The sequence below is a fragment of the Plecotus auritus genome (assembly GCF_963455305.1).
Source record: "Plecotus auritus genome assembly, chromosome: 8".
Taxonomy (NCBI): Eukaryota; Metazoa; Chordata; class Mammalia; order Chiroptera; family Vespertilionidae; genus Plecotus; species Plecotus auritus.
Window position 1 is genome coordinate 119,375,417 of NC_137782.1, and position 19,089 is coordinate 119,394,505.

Here is a 19,089-nt window from a genome sequence, read left to right on the forward strand (position 1 = left end):
GGGTCAGAGTTCAGCAGCATTCCTGCCTTGGCTGAGTGAAGAGTAGAACCAGATATATTTATGTAGAAGAGCCTGACAAACAGTGATGCCCTAATGGCGATCCATTTTATTAATTCAGGCTTGTGATTTTTAGTGTCCCCTGCTTCCCGCCAGTGCTCCGTGCTCATCTGAATGAGGCCTCTGCTCTGGCTGGTGTGAATGCCAGGCCCTGGGTGGGCAGTTGGTTGATTAGCAGTGTGTTTTTTTTGTGTGTGTGTGTTTTAGAACTGTTAAATACTCCTTATTTGATATTATACAGAAACCACACTAAAATGCCTTTCATTCAGTAAAAGGCAACAGTTTAGATACAGGGAATTTTACTAAATTGGCATAATTGGGACCAAAGAGATAAAATGGTCACTGCCAGCTCATCTGCAGCCCTTCCTTTTAACAGGCTAATGAACACAGCTTGAAACACAAGTAAGTCTCACAGGTCTAAGAGACAGTGAAGGGATTTCCTCAGAATTTAAACATATTAACACAACCAGTCATATCAATCTAAATATCAGCCAATCTCCTACAGGTTTTGAGATGGCACTCACCACCTCTGTGAAAAGTTGAACACTAGGAATCAAGTCCAACCATATTTTTAGAAGGGAGGACAGTGACAGTGCTTGCTGAACCAAAATTATCATCAAAGCTCAAAAAGCTGACCATATTCATTCAACCACAAGCCAATCTTATTTAAATCAGGACTGCCCGAAAGAAATGCTCTATTAGCCATTCATGATCTGAATTCTGGTGTATGAGATCAATTTAAATATGGTACACATAAAAAAAGTCATGAGACATTTGTAATAAATAAGGCAGTGGCCAACTATTACTCATTAGCAGTTTTTTTGAGATAAGCTATCAAGTCTGCCTTTCTGCACTCTTCTTAATGCCAGCGAAGATCATTTTTGTTCCAGGGATGTACTTCTTGGGATTCTCCAAATACTCCATCAGTGTAGCCTCATCCCAGGTGATACCTTTGTTCTTGTTGGCATCCGTGTAAGAAAATCCAGGGATCTGGCCTGTCTTTCGCCCAAAGAGACCATGGAGATTTGGCCCAGTCTTGTGCTTGCCTCCCTTTCCACAGTATGGCACTGGGCACACTTCTGAACAAAAATCTTCGTGCCCTTCTCAACAATACCCATTTTTAAATCGCTCATTAGTTGCGCGCAACACAGAGAACCCCACTCACAAAGCCGGACAACCCGCTCTCTAACAGTGCTGTGGTTTTAGAGCAAGTTCCTGCCGTCAAGGGCTCCTACTCTGCAGAACTTGGGGCAGAGCCGGGTGGGCAGATCCACTTCCCTGGGCATCTCAACCTCTCCTGGTGGCGAGGCCCCTCTTCTCTGTGGGTGGCCTGAGAAGGGTCTGGGTAGAGCCAGAATCCAGGGCCAGGCCACTGTCAGAGTTCGGTCAAGTTGGACTTGAACTTGGCTCTGGTGGTGATCCTCTATGTGCCCCTCTCCCTCCCCCAAGATGGTCCAGTTCAGAGTTAAAGTCAACTCAATTTCACAATCACTTGTAATTTTCTAGCTGCCAGACACTTGATCTGTTGCAGGAATACTAAGATTGAAAAGGCATGAACCCAGGCCCTGGCCAGGTAGCTCAGTTGGTTAGAGTGTCATCCTGATACACCAAGATTGCAGGTTCCATCTCTCCCCGCTCCTCTGTCTCTCAAATCAATCAATAAAAATTTTGTTAAAAAGGCATGAACCTTCCCTCCCGGGATTTTGAATCTATTGTATGTGTATGGTGGTGGTAATGGTGGTGGAGAAAGGTACGTGTGTGTGTGTGTGTGTGTGTGTGTGTGTGTGTGTGTGTGTGTGTGTACATTAACTCACACATGCTTGTGGGAGGCATCATGAGATATTAGTAGGAAGAATCCTGAACTAAAGTGCAGTGGCCGCCTCCCAAGTCCCTGTGGGCCTCTGGGTCTGCCACTTGTCTTCTCGGAGTCTTGGCTTCCATTGCTGTTCAGCACAGGCAGCAGCTGACACCTAATTGGCCAGCAGCATGCCACAGATCTCAGTGAGGTCCTCCTTGGTGAACACAAGCCCACATTCCCCCAGATACCAGGCAACAGTTTCTCCAGAGCTGGGTTGTTTTCTAAATGTCCTCGGATGGCCTTGCGCCTCATGGTGTTCTTGCCCATCAGCACCACAGCCTTCCCGCGGAGGGACATGTGGATCTGTTGCATCTGCTTGGAGCCCACTTTGGCTGCTCCCACAATGAAGCATTTTGGATAATTATCCCGAAGGTGGAAGATCTTAAGGAAGTAGTTGGACCTGGAGGTCACCCTGTTTCCCTGGGCAGCATGGTGGTTCATCAGGGATGGCCACACAGGGTTTAAAAATGTCACTCTCATGAGGATGCCTGACTAGAGGAAGGCCTGCAATGGTTTTTCTAATAAAGTAATAAACATTTCTAAAATTTCCCACACTTAATTTTTAATGTGGGAAATATTGACAGATATAACTCACATAAACAAAACTCCTTAGGGTTCTCAATAATGTTTAGAGTATAAAGGGGCCCTGACTTCCCACACTTTGGAACTACCCATCTAGAGAGAGCAGTAACAGTGGAGACGAAGAGGAAGGGACTGTGGTAGGCAGCTATGGAGATTTCCAAGCAAAGTGATTAAGGCGCCGCCTGTTTTCTTTTTGTTACTTATAGTAAAACACAGGAGGAGAGAGATCAATTGAGGGAAGGACTATTAAACAAAAAGGAGCTAGGATGTGATGGTTTTATAAATGCTCAGCCTCTCCAGAGGAGAAGATGCTAAAATTAAGGAATGATTTCTGAGAAAGGTTTAAACCCAAGGTGCAGTTCCAACAGTGATCTAGAGGTAGAGCAAATGGTGTGGCTGTCTTTTGTTAAGACCTCAGAAATATCAATGGTAGAACCTTGTAGTAGCATTCAGACACACAAAGGACCCTTTTGAAGGCTGCTCGCTTTACAGATTCTCTCAATCAAACAGTAGGACCTCTAAGAAACTTAAGGGCACTATCCCTTTGCCTGTCTCAGTAGGAAGGCAAGGAAAAGGGCTTACCTCACAGAGATTTGTGGGTGTAGCTTTTGGCTAACGGGGTGAACCCTAATAAGAATCATATGAGACCCTCTAAGTTTCTGTGAGGATGACATCAGCAAAGACAGTGCCAATTTTGATCAAAAGGGACAGAGACAGTACAGTACACACTAAAAAAGGCCATTGGACCTCCAAAATTCTACTGGCAGGAGAAAAAAGCTGAGAAAACTACTCAACTACAAACACATGTGCTACCTTTTAAAAAGAAGAAAGGCCCAGATGGCAAAACCTAGAACCATGGAGAATTATTCCTAGTCCTTGAAACTTAAGGAGGTCACTTCCAACATCTGCCTGGATGGGTTTTGGAATTGCTTTGAAGCTTTGTGAGACTTCTTTAAGGCTCTCACTTCCCCATTTTTGAAGAGGAATGTCTACAGCATTTATCCGATGCCTGTTCTACTCATGTGTATATATATTCATGTGTAACATGTCTAGTTTCACAGATCCACAGATTGAGAGGAAGAGCTTTCAAAGAATTATACTGGGGTCTGACCAACACCTGGTTCTGATTTAAATAACAATTCTGGATATTGAACTAATGCTGTAATGAGATGCGGCTTCTGAGGACCTAGGGAGGGAACGAATGTATTTTGCATGTGAGTGGGGATGTGAATCGTTGGGTCCAGGGGGAAACTGTGGTAGGCCGCTTCCAAGGTGGCTCCCAAAGATCCCCACCTTCTGGTTCTCAGGCTTTGTGTAATCCCTTCTTTTAGAGTGGACTGAGTGACTTAATTGTACTAAATAGTATATTGACATGTCATTGTGAGACTATAAATGTTTGTGTGTTTTTTTATTGTGGTACAATATACATAACATAAAATTTATCATTTTAACTGTTTTTTAGGCGTACAGTTCATCAGCATTAAGTACGTCCGCATTATGCAATCATTAGATCATTAGTACCAACCATCTCCAGAACTGTTTGCATTTTCTCAAACTGAAACTGAAACATTAAACTCTACCTCCCTATTTCTCCCCCTCCCCAGGCAACCACTAGTGAGAGGAAGTACTTTCAAGGAACTATACGAGGGGCCTGATCCACACCTGATCCTGATTTAAATAATGAATTTCTGAGTATTGAACTAATGCTGTAATGGGATGCAGCTTTTGAGGACCTTGTGAGGTTATCAGTCCCTGGCAACCACTATTCTACTTTCTGTTCCTATGAAAATAACTACTCTAAGAATCTCATATATGTGGAATCATGTGATATTTGCTCTTTTGAGACTAGCTTATTTCACTTTGCAAAATGTCTTCAAGGTTCACCCAAGTTGTGTCAGAATTTCCTTCCTTTAAAAAAATAGTTGAATTGATTTTTAGAGAGGAAGGGAGAGGGAGAGAGAAAGAGAAACATCGATGTGAGAGCAGAACATCAATTGGCTGCCTCCTGCACAATCCCTACTGGGGATCGAGCCCACAACCTGGGCATGTGCCCTGACTGGGAATTGAACCAGCAAACTTTTGGTGCATGGGACAATGCCCAACCAACTGAGCCACACCAGTCAGGCCAGAGTTGCCTTCCTTTGTAAGGCTGAATAATATTCCATTGTATGTATATACATTGTATGTATATTCCATTGTATGTACAGCTTGTTTATCCATTCATCCATTGATGGACACCAGGGTGCTTCTACTTTCTGGATATTATGGATAATGCTGCTGCTATGATTATAGGTGTACAAGTATCTCTCTTTTTTTTTTATAAGTTCTTTTTTTTTAATATATTTTATTGATTTTTTACAGAGAGGAAGGGAGAGGGATAGAGAGTTAGAAACAAATGAGAGAGAAACATTGATCAGCTGCCTCCTGCACACCCCCTACTGGGGATGTGCCCGCAACCAAGGTACATGCCCTTGACCGGAATCGAACCTAGGACCCTTCAGTCCGCAGGGTCTATCTACCGAGCCAAACCAGCTGGGGCAAGTATCTCTTTAATGAGCCTCTGCTTTCAATTCTTTTGGGTACACACCCAGAAATGTTTGTTGTTTTAAGCCACTAAGTTTGAGGGTAATTTGTTACATAGCAACAGATAACTAATAAAGGAGTAGATTTGAGAGATATCACAAGCAGAAATGTCTTTTTACCCCATTTTATCATGAAAATTTCCCATGTATAGAAAAATTGAAAGAACTTATCAATGAATATCCATATACCATGACATAGATTAAACTATTACTAGTTTGCTATATTTACTTTTAAATTAGGTTAAATAACATATAGTATCTATTTTCAGAGGTTAAAATTAATACAATATTGGCAAAAATCATATGGTTCAATTTTATATATTTTTATACTTTTATGGACCATTTGAAAATATATTGCAAACTTCATTATATTCACATATAAATACTTAAGCATCTCTTACAAATCAAGATATTCTTCTCTATTAAAAAACACACCATTATTACATCTAAGAAAATTAATCTAATATCATCTAAGATAATTTCATAAAATTTTATATATATACTAGAGGCCCAGTGCATGAAATTCTTGAGTGGGTAGGGTCCCTAGGCCTGGCCAGCGATCAGGGCCCTGGTCAGCACACGTCATAGCAAGCAGTCGAACTCACAGTTGGTCAAACTCCCAAGAGGACAATTTGCATATTAGCCTTTTATTATATAGGACTCCCAAATCAGATTTCTTTGGCAGTGCCTAAAATGTGTTCTGTAGCTGGATTCTGAACTAGAATATATGGTTCATACATTGCATTCGTTATTATACCCTTTTGGTCTCACACACATTATTTCTACGTGTGTGTGTGTGTGTGTGTGTGTGTGTGTGCGCGCGCGCATGCACATGCATGTGTATGTTGGTGAATAGATGTGTTCTTTAGATTCTCTAAGTGGTGATACACCAAAGGCTGAGAACTAGTGATGTAAAAGTAGTAGATGATTGACTGGAAGCCACACACCATGACTGAGCAACAGTCCACTAGAAGGCTGGTTTGGGGGTGACTAGCATAGCTTTAGACAAGTAATATAATCTCTTTGTCTCTAATTTGCGAATAATAAGATTGGTCCATGAACCTGAACGAGAAGGTATGTGTGAAGGTATGTGTATCTTTGCACCTCAGAGATGGCTCAGAGACCATCCAAATCTATGCCAAAGTTTTAGTTTCTAAGTTACAGGGAATTCAAGTTTCTGAGACCTTTGCACTCTGACCTCTACCCATGCTACAGTGAGGAGAGAAAGTGTGAAGTCATAGGCTGGTGTTATTCATTTCTTCTTCTGGGTGATGGAAACTGGAGAGAAGACAAAGGTGGGTTCATGCTTTGATTGGGGTAATACCTGCACGTCCACACATGGTTGCTCTTGCCTTGTCTGGTTGAGGGCCTGCCTGGCAGCCTGGCTAGACTCCTGCCTAGAAATGGGATAGAATGGGAATAGCCCAAGGCTTGTTACTTACTCCCCATGGAGTGCCTTCCCAGGACTTAAGTTCTCTCTCTCACCATGGGTAACTTGCACAAGTTACTTCAATATCCTTCCCTCAGGAAATGGTAATCTTACTTCTCTATGCTTCTTCCAGAGGCCCTGGAGTACTTAGTATTTAGGAAGCTGGGTGAGGGGAAGGGACCAGAATCAGGACGCAGCCTTCCTTGGCCAACTGTTTCAAGTGAGTAAGGTAAGAATGATGAATGCCACGTGGCCCTCGAAAACTGGAGCCCTCCCTTGATTAAAAAAAAAAAAAATGCAGTTGAGGAAAAAGAACTATAAAACCAGAGTGATCTCTATTTTAATGAAAACACCCTCTTTATTGATAATAAGCTTAGAGAGATTTAGTTGGGTAAATTCCTAACAATATTTCCTTCAAGTTCTATGCCAGCTTTTGTTCTCAAATGCCAGGTGTGGATTTCCCAATATAATATCTTTATGAAACATGGCAAGTTTAAACACAACCATTTTACTATTGCTCACCTCTGAATTCCGTTTTATGTTCCCAAAATGCTTAAGATTTTTAAAAAGGTGTTAATTAATCTATCAGTAGCTTTCTATTTAATAGCTAGGAACTTGACCAAACTATGTGATCCTTATAAAACCTTATACTCTTTGGGAGTCAGTAAGAAGATGAAATCCAACAGCTGTGAGTTTGGATTAGCTGCTGACCTAATAGCTCGTAAGCTATTTAACATCTCTAAACCTTGGTGTCTTTATTTGTAAAAGTGGGGGGACTCAAAATTCATTCTGACAAATGCATTTTGAATGTTTACCACATGCCAGACACCAGGGAAATAAGAAAGACACGTTCCTTGCTCTCACTGAACTTATCACAAGACATGAATACTAAACAAAAGATCACATAATTAAGTAGTTAATTCCTCAGCCAATATTGTGAGGATTAAGAGTCAGTCAGCAGCCCGGCCAGCGTGGCTCATTGATTGAGCGTTGACCTATGAACCAAGAGGTCACGGTTTGGTTCCCGGTCAGAGCACAAGCCCAGGTTTCAGGCTTGATCCCCAGTGTGAGGTGATCCCCAGGAGGTGGCCTATTGATGTTTCTCTCTCATCAATGTTTCTGTCTCTCTATCCCTCTCCCTTCCTCTCTCTCTCAAATTAATACAAACCTATTTTTAAAAAGTCAGGCAAATTAAAAACTGGTGACCTAATAATATTTGTTAGTTTTGCTAACAGTCCTAATTGGTATAAATACGTGTTGGGTATTATTCCTCTCTAATTGATTGCATATACAATTGACCTTTGAACAAGGGTTTGAACGAGGGGGCAACTTAATACATAGACGTGTTTCAACAAATATGTACAGTCCTGTAAATGTATTTTTCTGTTATGATTTTCTTTCCTCGAGCTTACTTTATTGTAAGAATACAGAATGTAATATGTATAACATACAAAATGTATGTTAAACAACTGTTATATTATGTTATCGGTAAGGCTTCTGGTGTACAGTAGGCTATTAGTAGTTAAGTTTTGAGGGAGTCAGAAGTTATACACGGGTTTTCAACAGTGTGAGGGTTCAGTACCTCTAACCCCCACATTGTTCAAGGGTCAGCCGTATTTAAGTGGTTCAAAGTAACAGCACCATGTGACTTAGTTGTGTGTTCCTTGTAGCAAATGGGTGGACAAGCATTCCTCTTTATGTTGGGGACATGGTCTTCCCAACCTAAGGAAAGAAGCTGAGCTTGTTGCTAATTACTATTAGGAAGAACAGTGTAGCCTTAATATTAACTAGACCCGCAGTGCCTAACCTGTGAGCCCCGAGCCCCCAGGGGAGTGCAGGGTGTGGGCACAAAGTTTTGTGAAGGGTCTCTGAATCCTGACGTGTACCGATTATGGTCCAGAAACTGAAAGCATACTTTGCCCAGATATGAACATTAATAACCTATGTAGATGTGGATGTGATTAATACAGTCTAGAATCCTTTAAATGAATTAATGAAGTCTTACATTATTTCATTACGTATTCCTCAATAAAATCTTATTCCACCTCTTCCTGGCGTGAACAGCTCCTCACTGCTCAGGATAAAGTCCAAATTCCTTCCCAGGCACTGCAAGATTCTGCTGGCTTCTCTTGGCATCTGCAGCACCCCACCCTTGTCTATGCACCAAGCTCTGACATGAAGACTCCTCCAGGTCATGGCTTAGGGCCCTGGGCACTTAGCACAATACCTGTTCTGGCATGAATAGATCCAGAACTCCTGAGTGGGCAAAGATACTGCCAAAAGAGTTCAAAACAGGAGGCTTTGGCTAGAAATAAATGACAAAGATTTATTCAAGGGTTTTAGTTTTGCGAATCAAAAAACACTATGGGGAACACTCAGGGTGTTTCCAAGAAGAAAGAAAAGTTTGAGAGTTTTTATAGTAAAAAGCACACACGTGAGAGAAGTCTGCCCTGCATTCTTAGCTGCAGATTGGCTCAGGATGGTAATCTTCCAGGTGTCCAGTGGTCTGCATAATAGATGCTGGGTAGTCTGGAACATGAAACATTCTTTCTTATGCATGTCAAGTGTGAATCTATGAGAGATAAGTAGCAGCACATGAACATTTTTTCTTAAGTTTTTCAGACATTTACCTATGGAATTTAGGTACATCCGGGCACTGAGGCACAACTGAGAAAAGTCCAAGAGTTTAAGTTGCTGGGCTAATTAAAACAAGAATAATTTTCTCATGCCTCAGCCTACTTGATTTTAATAATTTAGCAGCTTGGCCATAGTGACTCTATTTTATTTCTGTACTCTTTCCCTCAGTATAATCATGCATGGCATGGGTCGGCTTAGACACCAAAACCAGCAGGTCTCACCTTGGTGCTCGCCTAGGCTACCTCTCTCCCAGGCTTCCATTCTACTCTCTCTCTCTCCCTCTTTCCCTCTGGGAGTCATCAAGGCCCAGGCGGTGGTGCAGTCCCTTAGCTTCCTTCCTCTGTCACTGCTCCATCAACCCCCCCCTCACTGCATCCCTCCAAAGAAGAGCATGAGCTATTTTCTGATGGACAGCCATGTTCCTTTCAAGGATTTCAAAAATAAACAATCTTGGAAGTCACAAAACTTCTTGCTGTCAGTTTTCCATGGACTTGCTTCAATATTATGTAGAAACCCATGTCCCATAATGCTCCATGCCTTCACATGCTATGCATTCAAGGTATTCAAGTTCCTGGGGAGAGAGTCATTGATAAAGAGGACGAGGGAGGCATTTTTACTCCTCTCCCCACTCTTAAAAACCTCCAAAGAATGAAAAACAAATAACTCCATCTTTTCTATTAACAAATGTCACCCGAATACATTTAATAAAACAATAATAAAACAGTGGAAGAAAATGGCAAATAAATAAATAAATAAAAGCAATAACTCTATCTTTTAAAAGATGAGAAAAAGCCCTCACTGGGTGTCTCTGTTGTTTGGCGTGTTGTCCCTCACACCAAAAGGGTGCTGGTTCCATCCCTGGTGGGGCGTGTACAGGAAGCAACCAATCAATATTTCTCTATCTTCCTCTCTCTCTAAAAATCAATAAAACATATCCTCAGGATATGTTTAATAGAGGATTAAATAGCAATAATAATAAAAGGTGAGAAAAAATAAAGTTAGTATTCCATTTTTTATTATGAAATAGCAAGCTAACCAAAGAATATATTTAACATATATGTACACTTTGATTAACAACAATAAAATGAAATATGAACCTACTAACCAGCTTTTAAAAATCTAATGTAACCAGTGATTTGGAAGGTCCTGTGTGAATTTTCCCGTCATTCCCTTTTCTCTCTCTCCAGGCAGTAACTACTGTCCTGAACTTTGGCCTAATCATTATCTTCTTTTTCTTTAAATTTTTAGTCTTCATGTATATATTCTTATACAACATATTTTAATTTGGGGGAGTTTTTGAATTTTATTGAAATCACAAAGTATAATTCTTCTGTGACGTACCTTTTTTCATTCAACTGTATGTTTTTAAGACCAATCTACGCTGCTGCGTGCAGCTCCAGTTCACTCATTTTTATCGCTGAACTGTGTTCCATTGTATGAATATGGGGCACTGTGTTTCCCCATCCCTCTGGTAGCAGTCATTAGCATGTTTCTACTAGGTAGTTTTTTCTTATTACAGACGAGGCTGAACATTCTTTTTTTTTTTTTTTAATTCTGCCCCGAGGATATGTTTTTATTGATTTTAGAGAGAGAGAAAGGGGAAAAGAAAGAGAGAGAGAGAGAGAGAGAAACATTCATTGGCTGCCTCGTGTACGCACCCTCAAACCTGTAACCTTTTGGTGTGCGGGACGATGCTCCAACAAACAGCCTCTCGGCCAGGCCTGAACATTCTTGTACCTGTCTCCAGCTTTAATGACACAAGAAAGCTGTATACTGCCAAGTGAAGGTAAGGACACTGTTCTGGAAGGCCCATGTTAATGGTCTGTTGTTTGGAAACATAAGGCAAGCAGCTGGAATAACTCCAGAGAAGTAGCTCCACCCCAGTGAATGTAGGGACTGGGGAGGTGGAAGTGATGAATACACCATGTTACTAGTAATTGTCTATCTTGGCCTCCTAGCTGGAGATGAGGGGAGATGAGGGAAGGGAAAGGAGGGAAGAGTAGTTATCAGAAAGTCTGCTCAACACTGAATGTGTGTCCCTGCTCCTCCCTCCCCCCAAAATTCATATGTTGAAACCTGATCCCCAATGTGATAATATCTGGAGGTGGGACCTTTAAGAGGTGATTAGGTCACAAGGGTGGAGTCCTCATGAATGGGATTAGTGCTCTTATAAAAGAGATCCCAGTGGACATAGCAAAAAAACAGCCATCTATGAACCAGGAAGCAGGCTCTCACCAGAAATCAAATGTGCTGGAGCCTTGATCTTGGACTTTTCATCTTCTGGAACTGTGAGAAATGCTTGCTGGTTGTTTTAGCCAACCAGTGTATAGTATTTTATTTCTATCAGACCAATGGATTAAAACAAAACTTGTCTTCGGGAGTGCTGCCACACTGACTTCTTATATCCTGAAAACTGAGGGAATATGGCCCCAGAGGAGAAAATAGATTTGGTGATAGTGTTCAAAGAAAAAAGTCAATGTAAAACTACGGTCTGTCCACATCAGTTGCCTCATCTTTCTCTAAATTAATTTTTAATAAGTAGCTAGTCTCTTTCAAAGATGAGCAATGCTCAGGAAGACATGATTAATTAGTGAAACTTTCAGTTAAACAAGCTGGTATTTATAGTCTCTCCTCTCCCAAGCCCTATTAAAATGACAGAGAAAGAATATAAATGGGATTAATCCCCACAGGAGTTAGGAGACATCAATTGATGAGAGATTTCAAAAAATTTTTGAAGACAAGTAAGAGGATGGAGTAGCAAGAGGCAACTAAATTAGCAAAATGGAGGGTGATATCACTCAAAATGTCTATAGATACCCTGAAAGCATCAGATACTGTGTACGATGGGGGTGAGGCATAGGGCTTCACAGTTGAATTTCACCAAAAATTCAAAGAAGAACTAACACCCATCTTCTCAAACTGTTCCCAAAACTTCAAGAGGAGGGAAGACTCTCAAGCTCTTTTTACAAGGCCAACATTATCCTAATTCCAAAACCAGGCACTACAAAGACACTTCAAAGAAAGAAAACTATAGGCCAATATCCCTGATGAACATAGATGCTAAAATCCTCAATAAAATATTACAAACCAGATACAGCAATATATTAAAAAGGTCATATACTTTATCAGATTTATTACTGGCAAATATATTTCCCAAATAGTGGGTTCCCTTTTCATTTTGGTGATGGTTTCTTTTGCTGTGCAGAAGCTTTTTTACTGTATAGGAGAGAATATTTGCCAGTGATACATCTGGTAAGGGGTTAATTTCCAAAAAAATATATATAGAACTCATACAACTCAACAGAAGGAAGACAAATAACTCAATTAAAAAATGGGTACAGAGCCGAAACCGGTTTGGCTCAGTGGATAGAGCGTCGGCCTGCGGACTGGAGGGTCCTGGGTTCGATTCCGGTCGGGGGCATGTGCCTTGGTTGCGGGCACATCCCTAGTGGGAGGTGTGCGGGAGGCAGCTGATCGATGTTTCTCTGTCATCGATGTTTCTAACTCTCTGTCCCTCTCCCTTCCTCTCTGTGAAATATCAATAAAATATATTTAAAAAAAAATGGGTACAGGACCGGAATAGACACTTCTCAAAAGAGGACATATAGATGGCCAATGGACATATGGACAAAATGCTCAGTCACTAAACATCAGATAAATGCAAATTAAAACTACAATGAGATATCACCTCACACCTGCCAGAATGGTGGCCATCAATAAATCAACAAACAACAAGTGCTGGCAAGGATATGGAGAAAAGGGAACACTAATACACTACTGGTGGGAATGCAGATGGTGCAGCCACTATGGAAAACAGTGTGGAGTTTCCTCAAAAATTAAAAATGGAACTATTGTTTGACCCAGTGATCCTACTTCTAGGAATATATCCTAAGAAGCCCAAAACACCAATCAGAAGGGATATATCCCTATATTCATAGCAGCACAGTTTACAATAGCTAAGATCTGGAAACAGCCCAAGTGCCCATCAGTAGGTGAGTGGATAAAAAAGCTGTGATACATTTACACAATACTACACAGCTGTAAAGAAGAAGGATCTCGGGAGAAACCAAGATGGCGGCATAGGTAAACACCTAAACTGTTGCCTCACACAACAATTTCAAAACTAGAACTAAAAGACAAAATGGACATCATCCAGAACCACAGGAACGCTGGCTGAGTGGAAATTCTACAACTAGAAGGAAAGAGAAAAACACACTGAGACTCAGAGGAGCTGCAGGAGGCAGAGGTACTGAGACGTGCGCTGAGAGGGCAGGCAACTGAGTATGCAGCTGGCTTTCTCCAGCAGGAGAGAGACAAAGCTCCTGACTGTGCTGAACTCCAGTTCTGGGCGAGACTTTGGGGACCCAGACTCATCTGGGGAGAAAATGGACTGTCTGGCAGCGGGCGGAACTTGAGGGCGGCTTTCTGTCAGAGGTGCTTGCAGCGATTACCACGGGACACTGAGACATAGGGGCCTATTAGGGCAGGGCTGACGGGAAACCAATGCTATCTGCTCCCCCCTGAGACTCCGCCCCATTCAAGCTGAGCACAGAGGCTTTTGCAAGTCTTCTCCAATAAGGGTGTCTCTAGCACAGAAGTTTTCCCAGCGTAGACACAGCTGATCCTCACAGCCAATTGGCCTGGAGGTCAATTCCTCCCAGTGATACCAACAACAATCAAGGCTTAACTACAACAAGACTGTGCACACAGCCCACAAAGGGGTGCACCAAGAGTGTCCACTTCAGGTAACTGGGGAGGCTGAGCCACTGGGCCCTATAGGAAACCTAGCACACAAAACTACTCTACCAACTCAGGAAAGTAGCGAAAATGCGGAGACAAAGAAACAGATCACAAACGAAAGAAATGGAGGAATGCAAATGACTGGATATAGAGTTCAAAACCACGGTTATAAGGTTTTTCAAGAATTTCCTAGAAAAGGCCAATAAATTTAACGAGACCCTTGAGGATATGAAAGAGGACCAACTAGAAATTAAACATACACTGACTGAAATAAAAAATATTATACAGAGACCTAACAGCAGACTAGATGAACACAAGAATCAAGTCAAAGATTTGAAATACAAAGAAGCAACAACACTCAACCAGAAAAGCAAAAAAGAAAAAAGAATCCAAAAATATGAAGATAGTGTAAGAAGCCTCTGGGACAACTTAAAGCATACATACATCAGAATTATGGGGGTGCCAGAAGAAGAGAGAGAGCAAGATACTGAAAACCTATTTGAAGAAATAATGACCGAAAACTTTCCCCACCTGGTGAAAGAAATAGATTTACAAGTCCAGGAAACGCACAGAACCCCAAATAAAAGGAATCTAAAGAGGACCACACCAAGACACATCATAATTAAAATGCCAAGAGCAAAAGACAAAGAGAGAATATTAAAAGCAGCAAGAGAAAAACAGTTAGTTACCTACAAGGAAGCATCCATACGACTGTCAGCTGATTTCTCAACAGAAACTATGCAGGCCAGACGGGAGTGGCAAGAAATATTCAAAGTGATGAATAGCAAGAACCTACAACCAAGATTACTCTACCCAGCAAAGCTATCATTCAGAATTGAAGGTCAGATAAAGAGCTTCACAGATAAGAAAAAGCTAAAGGAGTTCATCACCACCAAACCAGTATTATATGAAATGCTGAAAGGTATTCTTTAAGAAGAGGAGGAAGAAGAAGAAAAAGGTAAAGATAAAAATTATGAACAACAAATACATATCTATCAACAAGTGAATCTAAAAAATCAAGTGAATAAAAAAATCTGAAAAACAGAATTGACTGGTGAATATAATAGAATCAGGGGCATAGAAAGGGAGTGGACTGACAATTCTCAGGGGAGAAAGGAGTGTGGGGGGTGCGGGAAGAGACTGGACCAAAATTGTACACTTATGGATGAGGACAGTGGGGCGGTGGGGGGGGGGGGGCGGTAGGGCAGAGGGTGGGGTGGGAACCGGGTGGAGGGGAGCTATGGGGGGGAAAAAAGAGGAACAATTGTAATAATCTGAACAATAAAGATTTATTAAAAAAAAAAAAAAAAGAAGAAGGATCTCTTATCCTTTGCCATAGCATGGAGGGACCTGGAGAATATTATGCTGAGTGAAATAAGCCAGTCAGAGAAAGACAAGTATCACATGATCTCATTCTATGAGGAATCTAATGAACATCATAAACTGGGGGGGAAAAATGGGTCCAGAGGCATGGATGCATGGAAGAGACTGCAGAATCTCAGAGGGGAGGGGCATGGGGAGATGGAAAGAGATTAGCCAAAGAACTTATATACATACTAGAGGCCCAGTGCATGAATTCGTGTATGGGTGGGATCTGGCTGGCCCACCCCAATTGGGCTGATTGGGCTGGACCAGCTGGGGGGAGGGGCCAGGGGCAGTTGCACGGCTGGCCTCACCCCCTGGTTGAACTCCTGGTCGAGGGGACAATTTGCATATTAGCCTTTTATTGTATAGGATATGCATAGCCAATGGACAGAGACAACAGTATGATGAAGGCCTGGAGTGGGGCACAGGCTGGAAGGAGGAAGAAGAGGGCAAAATTGGGGGACATCTTTAATACTGTCAACAATGAAATTATATATATAATTTTGTTAAAAAATATCATACACCATAATCAAATGGGATTTTTTTCCCCAGGGATGCAAGGTTTGTAAAATATCCACAAATCAGTAAGTGTGGTACAGCCCTGGATGGTGTGGCTCAGTTGGTTGAGTGTTGTCCCATGCACCAAAAGGTCAACAGTTTGATTTCCCGGACAAGGCACACACTCGGGTTGCAGATTTGATCCTCAGTCAGGATCTGTACAGGAGGCAATCAGTCCAGGTTTCTCTCCCTCTCTCCCACATCAATGTTTCTCTCTCTCTCTCTCTCTCTCTCTCTCTCTCTCTCCTTTCTCTCTCAAATCAATAGACATATAATTGGGTGAGGATTTAAAAAACACACAAAACACTACTTGATGACAACATTCCATCAACAAAGGAATGGCTCCAAAAATAGGAATGAGGTCATGGTAAAAACACCAGATCCATTTAAAAAATAAACAACCAGACAATTGTGGGAGTTGTGGTAAAATAATGAAATATAAATATTATTAACCTTTCCTATGTCAGAATAATACAGCCAACAACATAAGAAGGAGGATGTAAGGAGAGAGGAATTTTTTTATGTGTTTTTATTAAAATTTTTAGAGAGAGAGAAGGGAGAGGGATAGACAGATAAGATAGAAACATCGATAAGAAAGAAACACCCATCAGCTGCCTCCTGCACGCCTCCACAGGGGCTTGTGCCCTGACCAGGAATCCAACCAGGAACCTCTTGGTTCATGGGTCGGTGATCAACCACACCAGCCACACCAGCTAGCTAAGTGGAGAGGAAATTTAAGAAAATGTATGTAATTTCCTCATGTTTCTTGGCTGGAAGTTAATAGACATTGTCAAGCCCTAGCTGGTTTGGCTCAGTGGATAGAGCATTGGCCTGCAGACTGAAGGGTCCTGGGTTTGATTCTGGTCAAGGGCACATCCCCAGTAAGGGGGCATGCAGGAGGCAGCCAATCAATAATTCTCTCTCATCACTGACGTTCCTATCTCTCTCTCCCTTCCCTTCCTCTCTGAAATAGAAAAAAATATAAATAAATAAATAAATAAAGTTAAAACATTTTGTTTTAGAACATGACTCAAATCTTTTAATAATATCCTTTTTCTTAACTTTAAAGGGCTATTTTTAGGAAGTTGTATTTCTTGCCATCAAGAAATATTTTCAAAATTCAAGAATTTCTTAAAGTTTTTCTTCTTCTTCTTTTTTTTTTTTTTAATACATTTTATTGATTTTTTACAGAGAGTAAAGGAGAGGGATAGAGAGTTAGAAACATCGATCAGCTGCTTCCTGCCACACTCCCTACTGGGTATGTGCCTGCAACCACGATACATGCCCTTGACTGGAATCGAACGGGGACCCTTGAGTCCGCAGGCTGACGCTCTATCCACTGAGCCAAACCAGTTAGGGCTAAAGTTTTTCTTCTTGATAAATGTTATGCTTTTGTTTAGAAAAAAAAAGTATGATCCAATTTTTAGTAATGCTATTTGTAGGTATTTCCATTCTCTGTAAAATGATTTCTCTTTCTCACCTACATACACAAACACACACTTTTTTTCATTCTCATTTTTATCTGTATATTTGCATGTAGAAACATCTGGAATGATTGCCCCTAAATGTCAACAGTGAATTATCTCTGAGTGGTAGAGTTGGGATCAAATTTATTTTTGTTTTTTACTTTTCTTCTTGACAATTTTTTGCATGCTTCAAATTTGTATAATATAGATCAGTTACATTGGAACATGTAAGATCATTAGTTTTTTGGATTATTAGACTTTCAAGGTATTAGTCTATTGCTATTTCAAGGTATCATAATTTCACAAATGTATTTGTAATGTACTTCATTAATTTGATCTTTGCCTTAATAATTTAATTATTTAAGTCCTCTATATACTACAATAGTATACTCTAGTTCAATTATATTACCAATATAATTGGCTTTAGTAAAAATATACTAATTCAATATTGAAAATGCAATGTACAGTGCAGATTATAATTCAGTATATTGCTGTAGATGCACTACCTGTGTGGAGTTGATTTGAAAAGTGAAATAATTTCTTGCAGAAGGTACATATGCAGCATAACACAGCCTCTATCTTTGAAGAGGTATATTTATAAAAAAATTTAGAAAAACTGTAACTTAAGTTGAAATTTTCTTTTATTAGCAAGAGCTTTTACAGCATGCATAATCATTTAACTTAAATTTCTATACCATTCAAAACTTAAGCAAAACTGCTTATTCGATAATAAAATGAAAATTCACTTATTCACATAGCTATTAAAAATGTACCCTAAAACGACTGCAGTGGGTGTTAATGGCTGAAGGAAATTCCATTCCATTAATTTACTTGACAGATTCTTAACTGTTAGACAATAGGTCATTTCTAATTTTTTGCTAATATAAACAGTTTGCTTACATCCTTAATTATTTGTTTGACAGAGATTTCTAGAAGAATCACTGGATCAAGGGAATGTATATTCCCCAGCTGTTTTATATTAATTGCCAAGTTGCCTTCCAGAAATGCCTAGCCAGTTACAGGTTCCCACCTACAGTTCAGCAAAGGAAGTTCTTATGTTCCCACAGCCTCACTACCACGGGGTGCTATTCTAGGCCAGAGGAACTCTGAACATTCTCCTCAGATGCCTGAAGAAATGCCCTCACTAACTAAAGACTTAGACTATAATGTATTCCCCTAGAGACTAGCTGGTGGGCGCAGGGCATAGGACCTTCTAAAAAAAGCTTTGGTGCAACCCAGAGTCCAAGTGATTATACCCAAATGGACAAGTTGAGCCCTGGTTCCCATGCCTTGCTTTGCCATTCATCTCCAATTTCCCCCAGAGTGCTTCTTTTTTGCTGTTAATCCTCACCCGAGGATATTTTTTCCCATTGACTTTTACAGAAGTGGAAGGGAAGAGGGGGGGGAGGGAGGGAGGGAGGGAGGGAGAGAGAGAAAGAGCAACATGTATGTGAGAGAGACACATCAATTGGTTGTTTCCTGCACCCATCCTGACTGGAGCTGAGGATCGAACCTGCAACCCAGGTATGTGCCCTTGATTGGGAATCCATCACCCAACCCTTTGGTGTGGGGGACCAATGCTCTAACCATTTCTCACCACTGGCCAGAGCCAGATTACTTCTTGAGGTTGCCTCCACATAGGGCATGACTATACCTGAACCCACTTTGTGTTTAAATGTCTCAGTTAATCTGTACCCCTCTCTCCCAGACATGAGTTCCATGAGGGCAGAGAGCACATCTGTCTTGTCCACCACTGAAGTTCCAGTGCTAGGCACATGGTAGCACCTTGTTAAGGGATGGGTGAAAGAGATTGAG

The 19,089-nt window shown here is 41.0% G+C and overlaps 1 pseudogene across 1 annotated transcript; it reads right to left on the reverse strand.

Annotated features, from left to right (window-relative positions):
* Positions 1–859: 859 nt before the first annotated feature.
* Positions 860–1,175, reverse strand: LOC308256035 (cytochrome c-like; annotated as a pseudogene). Its single transcript has one exon. The product of its transcript is annotated as a cytochrome c-like (transcript).
* Positions 1,176–19,089: the final 17,914 nt, after the last annotated feature.